Raw genomic sequence first — 26807 nt, forward strand, 5'->3', positions numbered from 1 at the left:
CGCTCCTCAGAGCCTCTCCTGAATCCCCACCCACAGAGTCAAGGATGAAAGAGGGGGTTCTGAGCCCCAAGAGTCCAGTGCTTGGTCACACGGCAGTAGTAATGAGCGCGGGGCATACGTATCTGGTGGGTCACCCCATGCTCACTGTCCTTGAGGAGGTCCCGCACAACGTGTGACTGAATGGACACAACATGAAAAGTGGGAACTTACAATTTTTTTGATGTTTCTTTTGAGACAGAGAGAGACAGACAGAGCATGAGCAGGGGAGGGGCAGAGAGAGAGACATACGCAGATTCCGAAGCAGGCTCCAGGCTCCAAGCTGTCATCACAGAGCCTGACGAGGGGCTCGAACCCAGGAACCGCGAGATCGTGACCTGGGCCGAAGTTGGATGCTCAACAGACTGAGCCCTCCCAGGCACCCCTGAAAAGAGGAAACTTTGAATTAACAACATTAGAATTGTTCTCCGGGGAGACATGTTTGTCCCACCTCAGCCAGGACTCCAGAGCGGCTGGGTCCCCAGCGCGCTGGGGGCTGTATTTGCAGCCCGCACACCAGCCGGCAGTGGCCACGTGTGGTTATTCACTTCCCTGAACGTCCCCAAACCAGCTGTCACATTATGGGTGCAGGATGTGTTTGTGCTGTGCGCCGCCTACCTGTCTCTGTCCTTGTGATAGTCCAAGCGTCCCTGCTCTGTGGCACCTCAGTGGTAAATACACGTGCGAATGTGGCCCCGACTCTCCTCACAGTAGCGGGTAACCAGGGGTGGGTCGTAAGTGATTCAGAATACACGCATGATATCCCTTTTCCAGAGATGATCACTGAAAAGAGAAGTTTTAATTTTTTTTAACGTTAATTTATTTTTGAGAGAGAGAGCGAGCATGAACGCTGGAGGGACAGAGAGTGGGAGACACAGAATCCAAAGTAGGCTCCAGGTTCTGAGCTGTCAGCACAGAGCCCGATGTGGGGCTCAAACCCATGAACTGTGAGATCATGACCTGAGTCAAAGTTGGACGCTCAACCCACTGAGCCCCCCAGGCGCCCCTGAAAAGATGATAAGTCTTAAAGGTCCTTCTGGAGAACCTACGAATCTGAGCTGACATCGTCCCTACCCTGGCTGCCGAAATACCACTTTGGAGACCCTGGAGAAAGGTTAAGATTTCAGCCTAAAGACTGGGGATGGGGGGAGCCTCTCTCTTGGGGCCCTTGACTCATTCGGGACCTGAAACCCCTCCGTGGCCTGGAGCAGTGGCCACACGAAGTCTGCGTTCCCTCAGAAGCCGACCCGGAGACAGAAACTGGAGCACAGCTGGGGTATTCGGGAGGGCAGGGAGCAGCCTGGGGTGAGGGGTGGGGGGCTGGTCAGGGCAGGATGGGGTGAGTCCTGGGGAAACCCACCGAAGAGGTGAGGTGCGGGCTCTCAGGGTCGACGTTGTAATTCCCACGCCGTCTGCGCTCCGGCCTCACAGGCAGTGGCTTGCGGGGGGCGGGGCGGGGGGCGGGGCTCTGTGATGGTAGGGGGTGGTGCCGGGATGGCCAGGCCTGGGGATACAGGGGGGCACGGGTGGGGGCTGTTGCAGGACCTCTCTCAGAAGAACGCTGGGAACGCTTAGGAGAACAAAGAAAATCCACTTGATTGAAAAGCATGGTTAGAGTCTAAAGAATAAATTTGCGATGTCGCAGTACGGATGCCTCTTTATTCACGGGCAATAAGCCCCAGTGGCGGGCCTAACAGGCGCCATGATTTTACATAGCGATGAGCTTAAACAGTGTCCGGGACGAGGCTCCTGCTGTCGACGGGGCCCCCGGGTGCACTGCCGCCACCGTGCTGTGTTACCCACATTCAGAGGAAGGAAATCTGACTTGTAGTTAGAAGTTAGTGAAAATAGAGACACAGTCGTTCCCATCCACCTTCTTGGGCGGCTGAACTCTGCCCGTGGACCTCAGGGCAGAGCCTCCAGCCCACACAGAAGAGACCACATAATGCAGGGGGTGCGGGAGCCCCGTGCCGCCTCACCTCCCCCCTGCAGACGCCCCCCCCCCCCCCCCCCCCCCCCCCCGCCCGGGTCCCGCTGGCTCTCACCACCCGGCAGGTCCAGACCCGGCTCGTCTGCTTTCCTCTGGAGCCTGCAGCCCGAGGAAGCAGCAGCCACGGGTCAGGGGAGCCCCGGCCACAGACAGGAGGGGACCCCGGGGGGTTGGAGACAGCTGGCTGGAACAGTGTGCCGGGCCTGACACGCACAGATGATGTGGAATCAGGAATTCCAGAGCCTTTCCAGGGAGCAGCAGAGGCCGGGTGGCTCAGGGCAGGGGCGAGCGAGGGCTGTGTGGACCGGACCCCCGGGGGCTCTCCTCCCTGTGGCAGGAGGCACGCCTCGGCCAGCACCGAAGACGGGAAGAGGAACACTGACTGCTTTCGTTTCCAGCAAAGTCTGTGAAGGCGCCGAAGTGAGATAATGGAGACCAGATGGAAAATTGGGGTGGATGCCGGGAGCGCCAGGGGTCAGAGCTCAGGCAGCGTTTCTGGAAAGAGAAGAAAGGGTGTGTTTCTCGGGTCTGATTTTCACATGCCTGAACTATGCAACCAGACAAATATTTGTGGATCTGCTCCAGCGCTGCAGGGCCGTCATGGGAGCCTGCAGAGGAATGTTCCGGCATACCAGTCTCCCTTCTGGCCCCAAACTGCCCTGCCGCTGACCCGAGCGAGCGATCGGGAGCTCCACATTCCCCAGGGGAACCTGCCCCTGCACCGCCTGGGCCTGGTCCGTGTCCCGGTCCGGGCTCGGGGGTCCCCGGGAGGGGGCTGCGGCCCCCGCAGGCGGGCGTGGTCGGGGGCGCAGCCCTGCCTCTGGCGCACGTGGCATCGCGGGGCACTGGTGGGCCTGGGGGGGTGGGGTCAGAGCCTGCCGCTCGCCCACTCCCTGTGGCTGGGGAAGCCTGGAAACGCGCCCTGATTGGGACTGGAGGGCGGGGGCCCCGTGTGACGCATTCCTGACGGTCAGCCCTGAGCCCAGCCTCTGGCTACCTGCCGGGGTCCTGCCCTGCCTTTGCTAAGACGCGCGGTTTTTCGCAGTCTGAGACCAGCCGGCAGGTGCACGGCGACGTCGCTGCGGGAACCGAGCTCTGCCATTTGCGTTGTTGAAGTCACATGTGGGCGTCCGTGTCACGGTGCAGCTGCGACCACGTTCCTGAAGCGGAGGAAAAGTCACTTCCCGTGCTCCCGATTCCCCCGGGTGCGCTCTGCCCGGACTCACGCCGCACACGGAAATGCGCACACGGAAATGCGCACACGGAAATGCGCACACGGAAATGCGCACACGGAAATGCGCACACGGCGCGGGGACCTGCAGGTGACCACCTGCCGGGGAGATTCAGGGACGAGCAGAACGAGCCTTCCGCCTCATCGAAACAGGAACTGTGGGGGAAGCCGGGGTATTCTCCAGTGACTTCAAATATACTGTCCATCCTTCTTTTTAATGGTTGTTTGTTTGTTTTGAGAGAGAGGGTGCACAAGCATGAGCAGGGGAGGGACAGAGAGAGGGAGAGAGAGGATCCCAAGCAAGCTCTGCACTGTCAGTGGGGCTGGAACCCACAAACCGTCACATTATGACCTGAGCTGGAACCAAGAGTGGGAGCCTCAACCGACTGAGCCCCCAGGAGGCCCCTACTGTCGGTCCTCATGGTGGCAAAGAGGCCAAGGGCTGGTGTAGATGGGAAGGCGGCTTGCAACCCCAGGCAGGGTCGGCCAACGCTGAAGCACCGGGACCTTCAGAGGAAGGTCACCCTGAAGCAACGTGAGCCCGACCGACCTCCAGGAACGCAAGGCCCTCGAGGGGCAAGGCTTCTGCCTGTGTTTTTTCCGCTGACGTCATTCTCAGGGCCTGGCACGTACTAGGCGCTCAGTGAGTATCTGGCGAGCAAGGGAAGGCCCGATAATAAGGAAGAAAATGTAAGTGAATTTTCTGAGTTTGGCGCCAATCTGTTGTTTTTCACTGGCACCATTCTTTCCATTCTTAAATTTTTTTATCTTTTCTGACAACAGTGCTGACCCTTGCCCCTGGGCTCTGCTCCTCACTCCCTGTGGTTCAGGTGGGCCCACCCACCACAGGCCTGGGGATTTGACCCAAGTCCCCCGGCTCCGTATTCCCTGCTGGGGACAATGTCTTGGGCAGGTGCACAGAAAGACCCTCTGTGCCCACGAGTCGAGAGCCCTGGTGTCCCTGCCCCGTGCCTGACCCACGCCTGGAGGTCAAGTCTCCCCGTGGGATGCCTGGGGTTCCCTGGGTGAGAACCATTGTTGTCAGGTTTAAGTTCATCAGAGTTCCCACTGCCCCAACCAGCTGAAAAATACGAGATTACAAAATAGTGTAAATTTGATGTGGAGGACGTCTTTTTCCCGAGCAGCTGTTAAGAAATTGAGAATTTGGGGCATCTGGGTGGCTCAGTCGGGTGCGTGTCCGACTCGATTTCAGCTCAGGTCATGATCCCAGGGTCATGAGATCGAGCCCCGCATCGGGCTCCATGCTGAGTGTGGAGCCTTCTTGGCATTCTCTCTGTCTCCCTCTCCCCAGCTCAAGCTTGCTCTCTCTCAAATAAAAAAAAAAAAAAAAAAAAGAAATTGAGAAATTGATGGGGCATATGACCTGTTAGAAGCAGGGACATGGGGGGCAGGGGCCCTGGGTGGCTCAGCAGGTTGGGCGTCTGACTTTAGCTCAGGTCATGATCTCACAACTCATGGGTTTGAGCCCCACGTCAGGGTCTATGCTGACAGCTCAGGGCCTGGAGCCGGCTTCGGATTCTGTGTCTCCCTCTCTCTCTGCCCCTCCCCCGCTTGCTTGTGGGTGCGTGTGCGCTCTCTTTTTTTCTGTCTCTCAAAAATAAATAAACATTAAAAAAAAAAAAAGCAGCAGGGACACATCCCGGTTCAGGACGCATGCTGGACTCTGGCCCTCCACCATGTGTGAGATGTGTCCCGCAGCTTCCAGATGGTTCTGCTGTGCTCTCCCTTCTGCCCAGAGCGCCTGTGACACAGTCTCTGACCCCCTCACTTCAGCTTGAATTCCAGCTGTGGTCTGTGAGCTTCTTGGTCAGGGCTCTGTGTCCTCGCTCCCGGGGTCCCGCGGACCCTCTGAAACTACGGGCGCACTTGTACTGTGAGCACTATTTTGAGGACAATGGCCATAGTTTTGCCCAGGTCCTCAGCAGTTTGTTCCTGGGCCCCCAAAAGAGGCCTGTTGTCTACAGAAAAGAATCGGGGCTGGCTGGTTCAATGGGTAGAGCACGCGACTCTTAACCTCAGGGTCATGAGTTCGAGCCCCATGTTGGTTGTGGAGCCTACTTAAAACAATAATAAAAAAGAATCCGTATTCCTTCCCATGTACATGAGCCCAGCTGTGATTTATACCTTCTGCTGCCTGACTTTCCCCCTTATATTCTGTAAATCCAACAACTGCGAAGCACTCACAACTCTTAGAATGTGCTTGGGTGTTTTATGATTTCATATTGCTGTGCCTGCGGCACCTTCCGGAATGTTCTCCCCGGACAGCTTGCTTGCCGCTCGCCAGCTTGCACCCTCTCCCTCATCCTTCAGTGCTCCGTGCAGGTATGACTCGGTCTGCACAGCCAACCGCCCTCCCTAACACCGCATCATCACCGTCAGTGTAGTCTGACCCTGCCCATCTAGATCCCTCCTGCCACAGCCGGTATTTTCTCCGGTGAATTTCTGGTCTTTGTTTTGTTTGAAATGAACGAGAGGAAAAAGTCTTCCTTCAAGTCTCAGGGGCGGGGTCCAGGCGTGTGTGGCTGGATGCTAGCGCTCTTGACCTGTTTTCCAACACATCCTTAGATGTGGCCCGTGGAAACGTGGGAAACGGGCCGGGGGCGGGGAACGTCTGGGACGTGGACACGGAGGTGTGCCGGTCTCTGTGTCAGGGTAGACCGGCAGGACGTGTGCGCCAGTGCCGACCGCGGCATCACGCATCCGGCCCTGCGGTTTGTTGACTTTGGCGAACCGCGGCTGGGTTTTCCTGTAGTGAGACCTCCGGCCTCGACCGTCCGGAGTGTGTCTGTGGCGACATTCTCGCTCGGATTCGTGACGAGATGGGAAAACTCATTTCAGCTGAAACTCATAAAGCAGTCTTAGCTTGGGAATGAAATTTAAAACAAAACCAGAAAGCTAAAGGCCTTCCTCCCCCTCCCCCGCCAGCAGGACTATATAGTCTCGGAGAGACTTGATCTCTGGCTTGAATTACGTGAAAGTGCGTAACAGATTTTTAGTGAACAGAAAATGTGGACCACTGTCCCAAACGAGTGTTTCTCCTTGATTTCGTTCCCACAGTGAAGGTGGAATGTTCCTGAAAGGTGACAGGCTAGAAAGAGGTGGTTCTGCCATTTGGTGTTAAAGAGTATAACTGAGTGTTTACCGTGGAGGCGCGCTGTTCCGTATTTTCTACACATAAACTCACTGAATCCCGACTTTCTCGTGTGGACCCAACATGCAGTGAACTGCAAAATATTAGTGGGGGAAGTAACAAGTAAGAAAAGTCAGCATCCTTTAAGAATGTGCCACGCATTATTCTAACCACAGACAAGCCATGTATAAACCAGTCACTTTTCATAGCCAACCTGTCAAGTTGCTACTCTCATACTTGCCACGTTGCATGTATACAAATGTTGAGTGGAACCAGTAAGGAAGTCCAGAATCACACAGAAACATGCCCGACTTTATCAATCTTTCTTAAACCGTCACAGAGCATTTCCCACCAGCGGCAAAGTAGTCCCCCATCTGTGATTCACAATCGGTCAACCATTAGCGGGAAAAAAGCTTCTTCTCTCATGTTCTAGATCAAAATGAACCTGAGGTGGTTTAAATACGCAAGTGGCAAAAGCAAGCCTAAAACTATGCACGTAGCACGAAAGAATGTCTACATACCGTTTTAGGTGCAAGAACTCTCCGAGTCCGACCGCACAGGCAGAAATCACAGACGGAAGGATTGCTAGGTTCGTCCCTGCAAAGACGTGTGCCCGTGGTGTCGCAGTGAACAAAGTTTAAGGACAAAGACACATTTGCAGCACAAGTGATGGGCGAAGGATTAAAAACCTGAATATATAAGTAGGCTTTACACGTGTATCAGAAAAGGAGAAACGCCCCAAGGGAAAGGTGATGTAAGCCAGGAACGAAGGGCCAGAAGTTAAGGACCGTCCGTGGAAATTGTCAGCCTCGCTCGTCATCAAAGATGCGTAAATTCACAGGTTTTCTCTCTCCGTCCCTCTCTCTCTCTTTCTCTCTCTGTCTATATCTGTCTCTTTCTCCCTCCCTCTTTTTGTTTCTCTCTCTGTCTCTCTCTCTCTTTCTCTCTCTGTCTATATCTGTCTCTTTCTCCCTCCCTCTTTTTGTTTCTCTCTCTGTCTCTCTCTCTCTCTTTCTCTGTCTGTATCTGTCTCTTTCTCCCTCCCTCTTTTTGTTTCTCTCTCTGTCTCTCTCTCTCTCTTTCTCTCTCTGTCTGTATCTGTCTCTTTCTCCCTCCCTCTTTTTGTTTCTCTCTCTGTCTCTCTCTCTCTTTCTCTCTCTGTCTGTCTGTATCTGTCTCTTTCTCCCTCCCTCTTTTTGTTTCTCTCTCTGTCTCTCTCTCTCTTTCTCTCTCTGTCTATATCTGTCTCTTTCTCCCTCCCTCTTTTTGTTTCTCTCTCTGTCTCTCTCTCTCTTTCTCTGTCTATATCTGTCTCTTTCTCCCTTCCTCTTTTTGTTTCTCTCTCTGTCTCTCTCTCTCTCTTTCTCTCTCTGTTGGTCAATCAGGTGAACACGTGAAAAAGAATGGCAATACTCAGCTTTTGGAGGAGAGCTAGGAAGAGATCCTGACCGTCTGATCATAAAAGTGACTCTTGCTACGAAACACTCAAGAAAATATTGAAAGCTGTGCGTAAGAGAACGCAAGTTCCTCACAATTCCCTCCCCCGCCCCCAAGTGCCCCCGGGGGCCGATGTTGTCACCTTGGCGTTTTGTGTCCTGCTCGGCTATCCCAGGCGGCAGTGGTCAGTGAGCCCCGGCTTGCACGTGGCCCACAGTGCGAGCACCTCACACAGGACCTCACACACAGCTGGTGGCCCTCAGCAGGCATACTTTACCTGCCGTGCCGTTCCCAGCCCTGGGCAGGAGGATCAGCGAACGTCCTGCGGGTGTTCGTGGAGAGAGGCATGAGGCCCTCGCCTTTGTACATCTTTGTGTATATTTGATTTGTCACGCAGCAACAGGAGACCCATCTGCCAACCAGGCCAAAGGGCAGGAGACTGTAGATGAGCCCGTAACAAGCGGAGCAGACAGAGAAATTTCCAGGACAGTTCCTCGGCGGACACCGCTATGCCAAGGACGGCCCTGCCTACCTCCTTCCCAGAGACGGAGAACTGGGGAAGTCTAGCACATTCTATGCTAGTTTGGTCCTGGCCAAGTCCTGTGGGCAGTCCTGTGGAGGGCAGCCTCTGAGTCTCAGGATTCAAGTCTCAAAGATTCGTAAATTCCTGTCAAAGCCATCAAGGCTGATGCCCCTCCTGATATTCTGGAATGTTCCACCCTGCGGATGAAGCCTGAGCAGCCAGGGGGTCCAGTCCCACAGCAGTGAAGGCAAGGTCCCCATGGAGGGCTGCTGATTCCACAACGCCCCTGCCTGCACCTCCCCCGATTTTCGTGCTGGGCGCAAGCCTCAGGCCAGGGCAGGTTCCAAACCCTGTGTGAGTTATAAACCACCCAAGTGAGCAAATCCCAGCTCAGGGCAGCTGGGACGAACAGGGGACTCACTTGCTCGCACAGCTGGGATGTCCAGGGAGGATGGGGCTCAGGGCCACCGGTCCTGAGCAAAGGAGGGTCTCTCTCCCGTCTCTGCTCGGGTCCTCCTGGTTTCGTTTCCTGACCGGGACCGTAGTGGGGACGAGGCTACGTGTGGACCCGGCGTCCGCTCCTCCTGACCCTGAGACTGGAGGCAGACACCTTTCCCTCTGTGGCCACACTGAAAACCCCAGTGATCTGAGCTGCACACCGTCCCCGAGCCAGCTGCTGTGGCCGCTGTGGCCGGGGCAGTGGACGTGGCTACCACCAACGTGGCCGGGGGTGGTGAGCAGGGGAGATTGGCGGTTCTCCACACCCCCGTCAGCGCGGTGGGGGCAGAGCTGTTCCCGCCCACGAACGGATCTCGGACGCTCATTTCTGTGGGTGTGTCTTTCGGCCCACTGACCTCAGCTTACCGCCATGTGTTTACATATGTTGACGGCAACACGCGCTATCAGCCAGGGCGGGACGCCTCCTCACGTTGGCAGAGGCACCCCCACGGCAGCCCATCCCCACCGTCTCCACGGGGCTGTGCTTCTGGGCCCCCGGGATGTGCCGCAAGCTGAGGGGTTCCGTCCCGGCCTCCCTGCCTCGCGCCGCAGGATTTCTGCCGCCTCCGACTCTGGCCGCTGAGCCACACTCAGCTCACCCCCAGGGCCCGCGGTGCCCGGTGCGGGCGCACTCAGGGGCCCCACCCCCGCGCTGCCTCCCCCGGGGCCCGTCCCGGCCTCCCTGTCTCTGCGCGGGCTTCTGGAGCTCCCGCAATTCCTGCGGCTCGTCCTGCAGCTCCCTGGCCCGGATCGTGTGCCCAGTGGCCAGGGGTGATGTAGATCCATCGAAATCATTTCAGTACCACGTGCAGTGACTTGAAAAAAGAAACGCCAGCAGAGCCCGGCATCCACTTGTGGGCCTGAATAGCTCCGGTGAAGGGGAGTCTGAGGAACGCTCCGTGGCAAACGCCCTCAAGAGCAGAAATCCTGCAAAGCTGCTGATTCCGAGCACGGCTTCTTTCAAGGTGAAGAGAACGACCCGTATCCCTCTATAGATGGTCTGCTCTGCTTCGTCAGCAACAAGTGTTGCAGACGCTTCAGAGCTGCAGTACCAGCAAACACGGGCCCTGTGCTGGCCTGGCAGATGGCTCCATGCGGAAGGCGGGGGCCCCGGGGGGAGGAGGAGGTGACTCAGGGCCGGGGCCCAGCCTGTACTTCTGGGCCCCGTGAAGAACACTGGAGGAGCGTGCCTGCTGGTCTCCTCAGGCTGCTGTGGCAAATACCCCGTCCAGGGGAGGGTGGATGCCCCGGCTCGAGGCCTCCGTTCTCGGCACTCACACAGCATCGTGGGCTGATGTTCGGGGACCACCGTCTTGAACGCCACTGAGGCCTCGTTACCGAAATGGTTCAGGACAAGGACAATAGCGATACATGAAAACACAATTCTGCAGAAAAAAAGTCCACTGAGAGTGAAGAGAATGGGGGAGGGGGCACTAATGGTAGATCTGGAAATTTCCGTGTAGTTTTGGGAGCTGGAAAGGAGATCGTGGCCATGTTGGAGGAGGAGCCGGACAGACAGGCAGAATGCAAGTGCAGGGCCTGCCTGGGGGACCTTCGTGGAACCCCAAGTCTGCAGGGTGGAGGCAGGTGGCAGGGAGGGCAGGTGCCTGCGGCAGCCACATCCGGCCTCCCCCACGCCCCCAGCTCTGCCCCTGTGTGGGGGGGGCTTGTGGAGGGCTGACCTGGAGGGCCCTTGTCTAGGAGTCGGGAAGTGAGAGCGGATCTGGGTCAGTGCACACGAGTCTAAACTTTCAGCGCTGGAAGCCAATAGCTGGTGTGCAAAGGCTGCAGATCGAGGGAGGGGCCCCGAGCGCAGTGGGTGAAGCAGGTGCCAGGTGACGGCGGCCGGGGTCTCCCGTCCCGCTGGCCTGGGGAGGCCTGAGCTTGTGGGCGGTGTCATGCTCCAGGGACCGCACTTCGAGTAAGAAGCTCCAGGGAACTCGTCCAGTGGGGACGGCGTGGGACAGGGCCACCCCCTCTTGCTGTTTGCATCGTGCTTTGGGTGGGGTTTGGTCCCCTAGTCCCGGGAGCATTTGCTCAGGTCGGGGTGTGCTAGGCTGCAGCAGCAAAGAGGTTCCGATATCCAGACGCCTGGAAGCAAGAAGCGTATCCCTCCTGACGCTGAGGTCAGGGTACGCACGGCAGGTTTGCGGTTCTCTGGCCCAGGCATTACCGCCACGCCCCGTGGTCTCTCAAGTCCCCTCTCTCTGTCGTTCGGGGGACGAGGCCCCCACTTCTGCTGGGGTTCCCTGGCTGGACCAGCCACGTGGCTACGTGGACCAGGCACGCGCCAGACAGAGGCAGCCACCTGTACTCAGGAGGAGCAGGGGTGCCCTGGCACCAGCCCGTTGCTGCTGCAAAGGAGCATTTGCACAAAAACCCAAGAAAGCGGTCTGCGGTCAGGACAGGGCGGTGGTGACCCTGGACGTGGAGCGGGGCAGCCACCTGTGGGACCGGAGGCTGACTCATGGGCAGCTGGCTGGTCCCAAAGGGGGTCTCAGTGCAGAGCAAGAAGCTGGCTTCATTTGTAAATGGCAGGGGCACACGGCCATCGCTCTGGGTCCTGCTCTCCTATCGCACAACAAATGACAGGTGGGGTGGGGTAAGGTAAACAGCAAAATACTACGACGTCTACAAAGTATGCAAACCCGTGCTTCAGAGACCTTTTTCAACCCAAACTAAAACCCAGAAACTCTGGAGAGACATAGTTGGCTTCACACAAAAAAATTAAAAAAAACTTTTTTTTAACATTTATTCATTTTTTTGAGAGAGAGACAGACAGAGTGTGAGCGGGGGAGAGGCAGAGAACGAGGGAGACACAGACTCCAAAGCAGGCTCCAGGCTCCGAGCTGTCAGCACAGAGCCTGACGCGGGGCTTGAACTCATGAACTATGAGATCATGACCTGAACTAAAGTTGGTCACTTAACTGACTGAGCCACCCAGGTGCCCCTTAAATTTTTTTTAAAAAATTTTTAAGTAGGCTTCATGCCCAGTGTGGAGCTCAATGCAGTGCTTGAACTCACAACCCTGAGATGAAGACGTGAGCTGAGATCAAGAGTCAAAGACTTAACTGACTGAGCCACCCAGGTGCCCCACACAAAAAAATTTTTTAAGCTCTATGCCCAACGTGGGTCTTAAAGTCACAATCGCAAGATCAAGAGTCACATGTTCTGTGACTAAGCCAGTCAACTGCCCCAACTTCATAAAAATTTTTAAAAATGTAAAATATATTTTTTAAATACATAAATTTAAAAATATTTGTATATAGGGGCGCCTGGGTGGCGCAGTCGGTTAAGCGTCCGACTTCAGCCAGGTCACGATCTCGCAGTCCGTGAGTTCGAGCCCCGCGTCGAGCTCTGGGCTGATGGCTCGGAGCCTGGAGCCTGTTTCCGATTCTGTGTCTCCCTCTCTCTCTGCCCCTCCCCTGTTCATGCTCTGTCTCTCTCTGTCCCAAAAATAAATAAACGTTGAAAAAAAAAAATTTAAAAAAAAAAATAAATAAAAATATTTGTATATAAAATGTTTCTATATACAATATATGATATATTTATAAAATATATACCAGTATATAAAAATACACACATATACAATATACACATGTAAATAACAAAAGATACCAAGTAAGTCAAAAAACTAATGTTAAATTGGAAAAATATTTGCAATGCATATAAAAGATAAATTATTAATGGCGTAATATATAAATAACGCTTGAGCGATAATAAGAAAAATGGAAAGACAGCAAGGCATAAGTAGCTATTAAATAGAAACAAATAGGGGCACCTGGGTGGCTCAGTCAGTTGAATGTCCAACTTCGGCTCAGGTCATGATCTCACAGTTTGTGGGTTCGAGCCCCACATCAGGCTCTGTGCTGACCTCTTGCTCAGAGCCTGGAGCCTGCTTCCGATTCTGTGTCTCCTTCTCTCTCTGCCCCTCCCCTGCTCACACTTTGTCTCACTCTGTTTCTCAAATGTAAATAAATGTAAAAGAAAAAAAAAATTTTTAATAGAAACAATTGACAAGGATATGCTAAAATTAGCATATGCAGATTTACAAAAATTACCAAAGACCATAATCTCTATAGCTCGTAGAAATGTGTAGAAAAGGATCTTCATTCGTTGCTGGTGGAGCTGTAAGTTGCTGTAGCTCTTTGCTGAATAATCTGGAGATATGTATTAAAAACACAGCTAGCCCACACGTGAGGACCCAGGCAGTAGAAAAACCCGACATATACATAAACATAAGAATAGTGGGCCACCTGGGTGGCTCAGTCGGTAAAGCATCTGACTTCGGCTCAGGTCATGATCTCACGGGTTCTAGCCCCACGTTGAGCTCTGTGCTGACAGCTCGGAGCCTGGAGCCTGCCTCGGATTCTGTCTTCCTCTCCCTCTGCCCCTCCTCTGCTCATACTCTGTCTCTCTCTCTCTCAAAAATAAATAAACATTAAAAAAAATTTTTTAAAAAGGATGTTTATTGTAGGGGCCTGGGTGACTCAGTGGGTTAAGCGTCCTACTTCAGCCCAGGACATGATCCCAAAGTTTGTGTTCAAGCCCCGAGTCAGACTCTGCGCTGACAGCTCGGAGCCTGGAGCCTGCTTCGGATTCTGTGTCTCCCTCTCTCTTTCTCTCCCTCCCTCAAAAATTAAAAAAAAAAAAAAAATTAAAAAAAATTTTAAAGAATAGTTATTGCAGCATTCTTCTAAAAATACCGCGTGGTAAAACCCCTGAGAACAAATTGCCCATCGGTTGGGTAATGCTTGCGTAAATTGCGGGAATCACATTGCATGAAATATTACGCGGTCTTCGGAAGGAATGCATGAGGTCTATACCAAGCGGTGTTGAGGCATTTCCAAATTATTAGTGAGAATAGCAAGAGACAGGAAAGTGTGTAAAACATTAATCCTTTCGGGTGAAATGAAAAAAGAAATTTAGGAACACTTAAATATGTTTAAATAAAAAAGTGTTTAAGTATTTTAGCATACAGTTACATAGAGGAAGCAATGGGCTTCCCTGGCGAGGAGTGGGGTGGTAATGAGTTTAGAGGAAGGACCCCAAAAGAGGGCAATTAAAGGAGGGGTGAGTGTGACGGTGACTAGGATGTGATCCCGTTTTTGTAAAACGGGGGATGTGTGTGTCATGCAAGACTGGAAACCGATGTGCTCGTGTGGTTATTCCAGTCCTTATTGCTTTGAAAACTTGTCTGAAACGCCGAATGTGCGTCATTGGCTGTATAACAGAAAAAGCCCCGAGCCGCCCTGTGGAAGCTGCACCACGCTGCTGGGGAGGCCGCCAGTCCTCGGGGAGAAGGGTCCTGCTGAGCCCCTCCTTCCGGAGGAGGCCTGTGAGGGAGGCCCACCCACGCCCTCTGCACCAGCCTGTCCGGCAGCTGGGCTCCACCACGTGGCCCGTCTACACAGCAATTGGATTGTGCTGCTGAGTCCTGCCCCAGTGCCTGGCCCACAAAACCGTGCTTGGAGCAGTTTGCTGCCCAGAGCACCTGCGTAAGGTGGGTGCCCGCGGCTCTGGGCAGTTCCCCATGCTGCGCACTCTGTACTCCTCTCCCCACCGACGCGCCCAGGGCTGTCCGCTTGCTCTCCCAGTCACCACCCCAGTAGTACCACTCTCTTTCCAGCCCTCCTTCAAGGCCCCCAGGGGTCCCGCCCGATATCATGTGACCTTTCACCCGATGGGTAAGGCGTCTGCGACGCGTGTGGTGGCTTTAACACACGTCTGCAGGTTCTTTGACGTGCCTCCCACAAAGTTTCAAAACTTTTCATCTTGAAATAAGTACAGATTCGCAGCATATTGCAAAAGTAATACAGAGGCTCATACGCCCTCACCCAGTTTTCCCTGGTGGTGACTTTTTTTTTTTTTCAACGTTTATTTATTTATTTTTTGGGGGGGACAGAGAGAGACAGAGCATGAACGGGGGAGGGGCAGAGAGAGAGGGAGACACAGAATCGGAAACAGGCTCCAGGCTCTGAGCCATGAGCCCAGAGCCCGACGCGGGGCTCGAACTCACGGACCGCGAGATCGCGACCTGGCTGAAGTCGGACGCTTAACCGACTGCGCCACCCAGGCGCCCCCTGGTGGTGACTTTTGACACAACTATGGTGTGCTATCCGCAGCAGGAAGTCGACACGGGTGACACCTCACCACACGCAGGCTCCCGCAACCCCACCAGCAAGATGCCCGCCTACGCCGTGTCCACAAAGGCCTCCCCCACGTGGCCCTTTGCGCTGCCCCTGCCCCTTACCCCGCCGCCCCCACCTGCGCCAGTTCTAAAACGGGTTGTCTGGGAATGCTCTGTAGTGGGATCGTGCGGGATGCGACCTTTTGAGATTGGCTTCTCCACTGAGATCCCTGAGATCCATCCAAGCGGCTGGCGCACCAACAGCGCACTCCTTGTGCAGCTGAGCCACGTTCCGTGGTCTGCACGAGCCGCGGGGTGGAAGTGTTCGCCCACGGAGGGACGTCCTTGTTTTCTCATTTCAGGCTATTGTAAATAAAGGTACTATGAGAGTCACGGACAGGTTTTCGCACAGACCTCGATTTTCATTTCTCCGTGATAAACGCTCAGGGCCACGCTGCTGGGTCTGGGTCTCATGGTAAGTGGATGTTTGGTCTTTCCAGAGACTGCCATACTGGGTTTGAGAACGGTGATCTCGTCGTGCATTCTACCGGGGTGCGTCCTCAGCCTTTCCAGCCTGTGGCCCTCTCGGAAATGTTTGTGTTGGCTGTTCTGACAGGTGTCTCCCTATACCTAGTGATGTCTGTCTGTGGTTTTAATTTCCCTGACAGCGAGGGATGTCGAACATCTTTTGACGTGCCTAATTTGTCATTCACACCTCTCCCCGGTGAGGTGTCTCTTCACATCCGTTGGATCCTTTATGTTTTTACTGTTGAATTTGAGAGTTCTTTATGTATGCTAGCTAGCAGTCCTTTGTCAACAATGTGTTTTGCAAGTCTGGTTGATCTTCATTATTCATGAATTCTGTATTTGCAAATTCACCTACTCACTAAAATCTATTTGTAACCCAAAAATAATGCACACAGTGCTTTTCATGGTCATTTGCAAACATGCCCTGAGTGGTGAAAAAATTCAGTTGCTGAGTGCCCACGCTCCCTGTTGATGTTGAACAAAGCAACGCTCTGCCTTCTTATGAACAAATGTCTCTTTCACGGTCCATTTAGTGCCACACTGTCTGCATTTTTGTGCTTTTTTATTGGTTGTTTCGCTGTTTAAAACGGCCCCAGGGGTAGTGCTGATGTCCTGTCTAGTGTTTCTAGCACAAAAAGTTGTGATGTGCCTCAGAAGAAAGTTTACGTTCGAGACAAGCTTTGTTCACGCACAAGTTATGGTGCTACTGGCCACAAGTTCAACATTAGTGAATCAACAATACAGGATATCCTGAAACAGGAAGAGGAAATTCCCCAAGCCGTACACGAGGCTGCTCTGGAAAGTGCTAACGTACCATCTCTACTGCATGAAGACATTACACAGAAAGTGGAAAAGAGGCTACATTTGTGGATTCACAGAATGACCATAGATAAAAGAATGTGAGGTGGGTGGCATGGTTGTGAAGAAAGCCAAAGCAATGGACAGTCACATTACCTAGGGTCAGGAAGACACTAAACTCTTCTCAGCGGATCTGGCTCACACGTGGTGGAAAGTGGTACAGGATAAAAATGTTAAGCTTGCAGGTGGACAGGTTGTGCAGATCGGGATGCTGGGGAAGAAGTTGAAAACTGCCTGCTAAGTGTTAACGAGAAAAGGGTTATGTGGAAGGGTAGGGTTTCAGCCTGAAGACACGGGCTGGTTTCACTAGGACATCAGTAAACAAACCCCCATAACACAAATAGCATTTGGGTTGTTGAAACTGTTGTGACTGGAGGCTCTCAGGAACCAAACCCCACATTCCCCCCAGAATGCTGAGTGTTGAGGTGGTGCGGTGTTTGCAAACTCAGGCTTCATGGCATCTTTAGAGAACACCACTCCTGCAAATATGAGACTCCACTCTGTTTGCCTTTTATTTCCTTTCTTGCTCTGAGTTCTGGCTACACCTTCCGGAACTGGGTGGATTACTAGTGTGGAGTGTGGGCATCCCGGTCTTGTGCCCAGTTGTGGGGGACATCTGACCGTTATGCAGATGTTAGCCATGGGCTTCCTGCAGGTGGGTTCTTTATCAAGTTGAGAAAGTTCCTCCCTATTCCTTGTTTTCTGGAATTTTTTTTTTTATCATGAATGGATTTCGAAATTTTCAAATGTTTTTTGTGCATCAATTGACATGATCACATGAAATTTCTTCTTGTTGATATGGTGAATGACATTGAATGGCTTTTGAATATTGAACTCATTTGCATTCCTGGCGTAAACCTTGTTCAGTCACGGTGTGTAATTCCTTTTCAGTGCTGCTGAATCCTATTTGCCAGTACTCTCAGTGGGTTTTACATCTCCGTTCAGGAGGGATATTGGTCTGCAGTTTCCCTTTTTGGTCCTGGCTTTGGATCTGGTGTCAGTATAAAACTGGCTTCATAAAATGAAATGGGAAAATGCTCTCTCATGTTTTCTGGAAAAGATTGTGCATTATTGGCATTGATTCTTTTTTAAATACTGGGTAGAATTCTCCAGTGAAACCATCTGTCCTGGAGACTTCTTTTTTGAAGAAAAATTTAATTTTAATTTTTAAAATGAAAGTATATCTGCACATATTTTTTGAAGATTGTTACAAAGAATAACACTTCCCCCATTTTCTGCCCTCACAAAGCAGCTCTCGGCAATTCTCTTAGCTATTTCTTTTGATATCCACCCCTATCTCAAACAAGCACGTGTATATTGCTACTTCTTTATTTTTTAGTTGTAAAAAGCATCTAAGACTTCGCCAAGGGGAAGATGATGGTTTTCTTCTTCCCCTTCTCTGATCCCACAGCAATGTCTGTCTTCTCTTTTTCTCTATCTAGTTGAAAGAATTTTTTAAAAATCTCAGCATTCTGTTATAGTCACACCCCTCACAGCTGAACCACCAGCTGGACCACAATGATTATGGTGGTGCTGGTGGTAACAATGATGATAGTTAACGCTCACACAGCGCTTTCTTTGGGCTGGGCAGGCTTCCAAGGACTTCAGTTTTCACAAATCTCTTCCAAAGACTGTTATAACAACCCTGATTTTACACTTGAGGCCCAGGGAGGTCAAGTGACTTGATCAAGGTAAGTCAGTCTTTGTGTGTTAGAATTTGAACCCCAGACATTCTGGATTTATATTCTGTACTCTCGACTGCTACCCTACAAACCCTAAAACTTTGTGTCTTTTCATGAGCTACTAACAGTCTCTTATTGATTATTTATATATATATATATATTTACCACTTAATTAATTTCAAGTTCTACTCCATTTGTGAAGAGCTTCTCTTGATGTGTTCATACACATTAGCACAATATCATCTTCCTGAAACTATGTCCTGAGTTCTGATCTGTGGCCAGGCTGATGGTTCTGCAGACCTACCTCCATGTGGCATCCTGCAGTCTCCCCCTGTATCATCCTGGGGTTCTCTTCACCTCTTTCATTTGGAGCTTATTGTTTCCTGAATGTTAGATCATACTTTTTCTTGTTTTATTTCCTCATTTTGGTCAAGAACATCCTCTCAGCTTCCTGGGAAATGGGAATGGGAAGTAAATTTTTTGAGCACTTCACATCTAAATATGTCTTTATCCAGCTCCATATTTGATACTTCGGCTGGGTATAAAAGATGGCAATCTCAATATTGAAGACATTCCTTCATTGTCTTTTAGCTTCCGTTGTTGTTGTTGAGAATTTCAAGGTTATTCTGATTCCCATTCTTTGTATTTGATCTACTTTTTCTCTATGGGAACACGAAATTATCTTTCTGTTCCCAGGATTCTGAAAATCAGTAATGATGTGCTTTGATGGGGGACTATTATCATTTAATGTGGTCCAAACTTGGTGCATCTTTTCAATTTGGCAATTCAAATCTTTAGTCATGAGATATTTTCTTGAAGTATTTCTTTAATTCCTACCCCCACCACCATTTCTCAATTTGTTCTCTCAGAAACTCACTTCGTTTGAAGTTGGCCCTTCTGAAGTTGGTCTTCTAGATTTTTTTGTCTTGTTTCATCTTTCTCCCCATTTGTAATCATGGTCATTGTTTTGTATTTCCCGAGAGCATGCCATATTTTCATCTTCCACCTTTCTAGTATGGTTTTATAAGTAACTTTCTATTAAATATAGCAAAACACACAAATCAAGTGTTCAACTGTGTGAATTTTCACAAAGTGAAAACACTCATGTGGCCAGCACTCGGGTCTAGAAAGACAACATTACCAGATGCCTCTGTGCCTTTCTCAGGCACTGCCATTCCTAAAGGAAACAGCTGCCCCTTGTTTCTAACATTATAAATTAGCTTTACTTGGTTTTGAACTTCATACACATGGAATCACACAGAATTCTATTCCTTTGTGTCTGGCTTTGTTCACTCAATGTTGTTTGTGAAATTCATTTATCTTGTGTGCATTCTCATTTCTGTATGGTATTTTTTGAATGAATATACCACGGTTTATTTGTCCATTTTGCTGCTGATAGATACATTCTTGTAGGTGTCTTCTAGTAAATATATGTGTGTGTTTCTGTTGGGTATATGCCGAGGAGTAGAATTATTGAATGCATCAAACATTAGTAGATGTTGCCAAACAGTTTTCCAAAGCGGTTTTAGCAACTGACACTCCTGCAACAGAGTGTTATTGTTCTGATCACTTTACATTCTCACCAATACTTGGGTTGTTAGTATGTTTGTTTCTCACTAGCTACTCTGGTGGCTGGTATATCAGGTGGTCTTAAGTTGCTTCTTCTTGAAGTTGAACACCTTTTCATACCCATTTGAATGTTCTCTTTTATAAAGTGACTACCAAACCTTTTGCCCAATTTTCTATTGGTTTTCTATCTTTTTTCGTATTTATAGATATTCCCTATGTGTACTGGATACTATTATTTCACTGGAGATAAGATCGCAAATATTTTCTGCTATCCTGTGGCTTGCCTTTCACTCCTATGATGTGTTTCCGTGAACACGAGTCCCTAAGATTAGCATTGTCAAATATATCATCCAGTGTGACTTTTCTGATATCCTAGTTTAAATTTATAGTTCTCTAGCTATTCCTTTGCTGGTGCTTTCCCCCCAAAGTGTAATATTTCCTCTCGGCCTTCTGAGGACATTAATGATTTTTAGTTTTCATATGCAGCCTCTGCACCTTCCAGGTGCCCCTCCTGTCTGTTCCCATCCCTGTCATTCATCTGGTGGGTTTGTTTAAGCATTTGTGCCTCTTGGCTGTCTGCTGATGTGTGAGTTCTTTGTGCCCAGTGAGCTTCACTGTGGGGTGGGAGGGATCCCTGTTTCTAATGTATTTAGGTCCTTCTGCTTGGCTTGGTTCCAAATCACCAAAGACACACCTTCAGCCTTGCTCCTAGAGACCAAGTCCTGGGGCCACATTGGAGAAGAAGGGCAAGAATCTCAAGTCAACCAGTTGGGGTCCCCCCCACATGGACGTGTTTTCCTTGGCCTCTCCAAGGAACAAACCTCCAGCTTTCTGTTAGGGGGAGGAGGAGTCCCCATCTGTGAGGAACGGTGAATAAGATGAGTGTCCACTGCTCCTTACGCAGATTTTAAATGATCTTCTAATTCATAGCCCACTGTCTTTCCTCCTGAGGGCCCGGATGCTCCCAATTTCTGAGGCTTTGAGGATTTTTTGCTGCCTTTTCTCCTGGACCTCCCCACTGCTGGCTCATGATTTGGCTCTCCATGTTCTGCTTAGTCAGTTTCTACTCATCCCTGCTTTCTAGCTTCTGAAAATCTGTTGCTGTCTCTTTTCCTTTTCTCTTTGTGGGTTTATGTTTTCAAAAATCCTTTCACGTAGTTTTACTGAGGTCAGGGGAAGGAGAGAATATAAATGGAGGTGCTTGAATCAATCACCACTATCTCTAACTGGAAGTCACTACATTTAGTTCCCTAATTTATCCAGAATTTATGGTGTGTGTGTGTGTGTGTGTGTGTGTGTGTGTGTGTACGTACGTACTAGGAATATAAGATTATGTATATTTTCCAAAGAGATACTCATTTGTTCCAAAACCACTCATTGGACTGTTCATCCTCTCTGCACTGATCTGAAACATCGCCTTCATTATACTTAGACAATTTTCACACATCCTCAAGTGTGCCAAGTGAGGTCCCACGTGGGGCAATGCCACAGCTGTTTCCACAGCCTGGTGTGCTCTGTTCCCAAATGTCTGTCCAGTCTACTCTCTCTCCATAAAGCCTTGGTGCAATGTCTCCTCACCAGGGGGTGCTATGCACACCACTCTTCAGTCTTGGTATTTTGGAAATCTCACCGTGTAGTGGCTAAGGACATAACTGTTTCATTCTGAAGACTTACGTCATTTTCCTTTTCCTAATTCATTAATAATTTGTGCCATCCATTGTTATGGTCTTTATTACAGAACTGCTCCTACATGGATGTGGGAAGATCTGTGATAGCTTTGGTGATTTGGGGCCATTATGTTTTCATCTTCTGGTTTTCGGATGAACATTCAAATTCCCACTGTATATACCTGATGGCTGAGAATGAGGATGTTGGGTTGTGAGGCAGGCAAAGGAAGAGTCTGAGAATTTCTGAGATTAAAATGTCCTTTAATCTCATCGTAACCCAGTCTCTCCCAACTTGTTTGACTATCTCTTCCAATATTTTGCATATCATCGTATTCTGCAGTATACAGATTTTTAAAACTGGCCTAATCCTGGGGCTCCTGGGTGGCTCAGTCGGTGAAGCATCCAACTTTGGCTCAGGTCATGATCTCTCAGTTGGTGGGTTCGAGCCCCGCGTCGGGCTCTGTGCGACAGCTCAGAGCCTGGAGCCTGCTTCAGATTCTGTGTCTCCCTCTCTCTCTCTCTCTCTGCTGTTCCACTCCTTGTGTGCTCGTTCTCTCTCTCTCTCTCCCTCCCTCCCTCCCTCTCCCTCCCTCTAAAATAAATAAACATTAAAAAAATAAATAAATAAAAGTGGCCCAGTCTAACATTTCTGATAGGTTCTCAAGTGCTTTTAAAGAACACATAATTTCCCCCTCATCAATTTGTGAACCTCTCTGAGAGAGGTAAGAATTTAAACTAGTTTTGGTCACGGGTGAATAAAGTAGTTAATGAGATTGGACTAAGCATCTCAGCATAAGAAAATCTAGGAAATGGGAATCTGGCCAAGGACACAGACTCCTGCAAAAACATCACCCTCAGATCATGGGAATTTCTCTTAAGAAAGCAAAATACATATGTGTTCACCTGTAGACCTTCCAAGCCAATTTCAGACTCGAAGTTTCAAGAAAACCAGTGGTGGTCACAGGAGAGGTGACTTCCAGGTGACAGGGCAGGGCATCAGGACTGAGCTGAGAGGCACTCCTTCGTGGTCACGGTCATGCTCTCTCTAAAAGAAGAAAGCGTTTGCCTTTCAGACACCACAGCTTATCATTATTTCTAAGCTGAAAGAAACTCACATTTGCTCCAGGGGACGTTAGACTTCCTCCCTAAATTGGTTTTCAGTTTTCTTATTTCAAATAAAAGATTTGATTCTTTAAGGTAACAATAAAACCTCAGGTTTTAAACTTTTATTCGTATTACAAGCAGATGGGAGTTATACATCTCTCTTGTGCACATCAGAGACTGAAGAGGAGGAGTCTGGTTAATGTCTTAGGTAGATCTCATAAATCCCCTGGCTTCTCCCATGATTAAAAAAAGTAGTGAAACCCAGTTGCATGTTGTAACATAAGAACTTTTACCTTACGCTCTAAAATCTATGGGTGTTTTTAACAGATAAAATTCATGTCTTCAGAAATTGAAGCTTCAGGATCAGAAAACTACCAGATAAAAACAAGAACAAACAAAAGACCTTCTGTATGTGTCTTTGGTAAATGACTTTGTCTTGATTTACTTGTCTGAGGACTCAATTGTGGTCACAAAGATGAGCTGTGTGTAGCCCCCACTGACCCAGTGACATTTGGGATCCAATGATGTGGCCGCCATATTAGGCAAACTCACCTTCAATGGTATTGACCAGAATTTATTGATCAAGTTCAAGCGCCATAAAATTACTTTGTCAAAAATTCATTGTGTAGGGGTGGAGACATTTTGAGACAATTCCAATTATTGTTTGTGGGGGAGGTTGGGGTCATGGAGGAGGATAACATGATTCATTTAATTCTTTTTTTTACATTTCTTGTATGGAAGTGACCTCACAAACACCATTTCAGCAGATCATGATTGAAGGAAGGTTTTCACAAAGCTTGCATGGTTTTGTAAGAAAAGCACCAAATTTGCCACAGTTTCTCCAAAGTGATTGATAATACCAGGATGGAGTTCTGATTATGTGAAAGTAAATGTTTCTCAAAAAAAAAAAATGTTAGCATCCAGGCTATCTCTGAAATAACCATGTCAAAATACTGGAATATTTCTTTTTTAGGAGCTTTCCAAATGGTGGAAACACCGAGCTAAGAAGCAAGCCTGAAGGCTGGAGCAAGCACGCTAGGGGCCTAAGGGGGCATCTCAAGGGGTCTCTAGTTTCCTTTCAGCCCACAGTGTGTGGTGACCCCAGGCCTGCTGCACCCTCCTTCCCCACGGCCAGGGCTAGTGTGTCCTCTACAAGAGCCTGAGGCTGGACTGACCATTTCTCATTGTCTCAAGTACCTTAATAATGTCATACCTGGTTTTATATAAGAAGTTAGTCCGTATTTATCTAACAGGGGAGCAAAGTTAATGACTACCATATCATGAGCCCCCTCTTTTTTGTTCCAGAAGAGGGAACTGGGGTCCAGAGGGCTCCAGGGGCTTCCTGCCTGAGCCTCTTTTCCAAGATGAAGCCTGTCTTGTCTCCGTAAGTGAATCAGTGAAGAGCTCTGCCACTGATCCTGAACTCACTGGCACTTTCTCCCTCTCCCTGAATCAAAGGAATTTCTCGTTAGCGCCTAGCACCTCTTGATGAGTTTGTCACAACATCCTGTTTTTCTATATTCGTAACTCCCTAAAACATCACTGAAAATCATTACTCTGAATTATATGTGCAGTTGCCTCTTGGCCTTTTGGCTAAGATCGAATGTAGCCTCTGTTCTTTCCTGTTTAAATCTGATTTTTTTCCCATTGTTTTATGGGGTGTGGCAATGCATGCATTAAAGGAAAGAGAAACATTTAAGAAAAAAACTTAAAATTGCATTTTGAGTTTTTAAAAATATGTAACATCTTAACATCTTACATATATATATATCTGTGTGTGTGTGTGTGTGTGTGTATATATATATATATATATATATATATATATAACATCTTTTGTTGTAATGTTTCATTTCCATGTGACAAGAGTGCTGATTGTCGTGCAGTAAAAGGATGATTTTCCCTCTCCGATCTGCACCAGTCAACCCTGGTTTCATAATGACAAGTGCTTCCTCTAAACTGGAAGATGTTTCTAGGTATTTAATCATAAAAACAGTATTAGAGATGAAAACAACCACTACCACGCCCACACTCGGATGCTGCGATCCCAGCACTGAAGACAATCCAGCTCTCCACACCTATCAGAATGGTCAAAATCCAGAACACCGACAACACCAACCGCTGGAGAGGATGTGGAACAACAGGAACTCTCTCTCGCTGTTGGTGGGAATGCAAATTGGTGCAGCCGCTTTGGAAGAGAGTTCGTTTCTTACAAAACTAAACATCCACTTACCATAGGATCCCGCAATCATGCGCCTCGGGATTTAGAAAATCTACATCCACGCAAAAGCCTGCACATGAGTGTTTACAGCGGCTTTGCTCAAAGTCACCAAATTTTGGAAACAACCAAGACATCCGTCAGTAGGTGGATGGATAAATGAACTGTGGTCCATCCAGACAATGGAATATTAGTCAGCACTGTAAAGAGATGAGCTATCAGGCCATGAAAAGACATGAAGGAAACTTTAATGCATGTAACTAAGTGAAAGAAGCCAGTCTGAAAAGATGCATACTGTATGATTTTAGCTACCAGACATTCTGGAAAAGGCAAAACTATGGAGACAGGAAAGAGACCAGAGATTGGGGGTGGGGGAGGGGAGAGGTAGAGAGCACTGAGCATCTTTAGGGACTGAAACTACCACTGCACTCTAATGGTGGGTACCAGCATGCATCTGGCCAAACCCGCAGAATATACAACACCAAGTGTGATCCTGACGTGAACCGTGACCCCGGGTGATGTGACGCATCGTGCAGGGTAACACGTGCACCATCTGCTGGTGATGTTGATGGCGGGGACGGCTCTGGAGGGGCACAGGGGCGTGGGGGGTACTCTGTACTTTCTGTTCCATTCTGCTGTGAATCTAATCCTAAATCTCCAAAAGCTAAAGTGTATTAAAAAATAATAATACAGTTTTTTACTCCAGTTGTCATTGATAGTTTAGCATATCACAATACACAGGTGTCGTTTCCTTAAAAATATTTGTTCCTCCCTCTGATGGTTTTCTCATTTCTCCTCGGCCCAGGTCTTTCCTTCTGACACTTTGCACGTTTACCATACTTGAAATCTTCCTGGTTAAGTGCTACGTGGGCACAGTTTTCCTTGGCTGCAGGTTTAATTTGGGTTTTAATCAGTAAAACCTGTAGAAGAAAGGAGGCACGTTCAACGTCAAGTACAATAAGGAATGAACAAACAGTGGCAGTTGATAAGGAAGTCAGGATAACACTTTCTGTTTACAAATATCTGTCAGGATCGGCTGGCTTCAAGGCCACCCTCTAGCCCTCACTCCCCAGGGGGCTCACCCCGTTAGAGCCCGTGCCCTTGAGGGTAGCCCCTGGCCCACTCACCCGTGACCCATGGCCGCCCCACCTCCCTGTCTGCCACCACCTCATCTCCCCACCAACCTCATCCCTCCTGGGTATCCCTCTCTCCTACTGCTCAGGATCTGGCCCCAATCTGGCCAGCCCTTCCAGGCAGGGGACCCAAGCAGGGCTTGGACCAGAAATCCTTAAGCCCTGGGCAGGTGTGAGACCAGCCAGTGCAAGCAAGCAGAGCCAGGGGCTTGAGGGTGGAGAGCCTGCCATTGGTGTTGTGGACGTTGGCCGAGGACCGGCGGCTCCGTGGATGGCCGTGCGGATGGAGTCACGGACAGGGCTGGGTTGGATTGCTTTGCCTGCGTGGTAATAGTCTCTCCCTGTCTGTCGGCATGCTGTTTTCCATTTGGGGGACTCCTCTCCTCCTCTGCGCATGTTTCGGTGGGACTGCAAGCTGAAATGCTCTGCTCTCCCACTTGAGAAGCCAAGGGGTCCCTGCAGCAGACTGGTCAGCGGCAGGCATGTGCCTTGATGGTGGCCAGTCCGGCCCACCCCTGGGATTTTGCCCCCACTGGACTAGTGCAAACAGAGGGAGAGGGTTGGGGTCTGTTCCAGAAGCGTGTCATTTCTGGTGCCCTGGCTCCCACGAGGCTTCTGATCCTGGTTCCCCAGTCCTCTGTGGAGTGTCTGGCATGTTCCAAAGGCTCCCGTATTCCCAGCTCAGCTGCGGGGGCTGGGAACCAGGTACCGTGTGGACGTTCTCTCCCTTATGGATCCGGGAGCCCATTTCAGCACAGAGGGCTCCAGGGGCCTCATCCCCTGTCAACTCACTGCAAACACGGGAAAGGCTGGTCATTTCCGTGGGTCATGTTTAATGAATCTGGTGAAACTTCCCAGGTCCCTTGGTCAGGTGGACTGCAGGCACTCCTTTCTGGATGAAATCCTCATTAACAGGCGGTGCCAGTCCCCACGTGGGGTCATAGAGGAGGCCACGGACGGCCTTCCATGGACGCTGGTGGTGTCTCTCTGAGTCCCACCTTGTGCCAACCACCTGGGTGGTTTCGGTCCACACTGTGACCAGGTCCCTGCTGGGG

The 26807-nt window shown here is 49.9% G+C and overlaps 1 long non-coding RNA gene and 1 pseudogene across 1 annotated transcript; one reads left to right on the forward strand and one right to left on the reverse strand.

Annotated features, from left to right (window-relative positions):
• Positions 1 to 370: 370 nt before the first annotated feature.
• Positions 371 to 3266, reverse strand: LOC125150978 (uncharacterized). The gene is made up of 5 exons (XR_007146559.1): positions 3024 to 3266; positions 2082 to 2521; positions 1397 to 1606; positions 655 to 819; positions 371 to 421 (listed from the first exon to the last, which is right to left on the reverse strand). It is a non-coding gene; the product is annotated as an uncharacterized LOC125150978 (long non-coding RNA).
• Positions 3267 to 23977: 20711 nt separating this feature from the next.
• LOC125151063 (uncharacterized) lies at positions 23978 to 24143 on the forward strand (annotated as a pseudogene).
• The last annotated feature ends 2664 nt before the right edge of the window (positions 24144 to 26807 follow it).

This window comes from Prionailurus viverrinus, chromosome D4 (assembly GCF_022837055.1).
Source record: "Prionailurus viverrinus isolate Anna chromosome D4, UM_Priviv_1.0, whole genome shotgun sequence".
Lineage (NCBI taxonomy): Eukaryota > Metazoa > Chordata > Mammalia > Carnivora > Felidae > Prionailurus > Prionailurus viverrinus.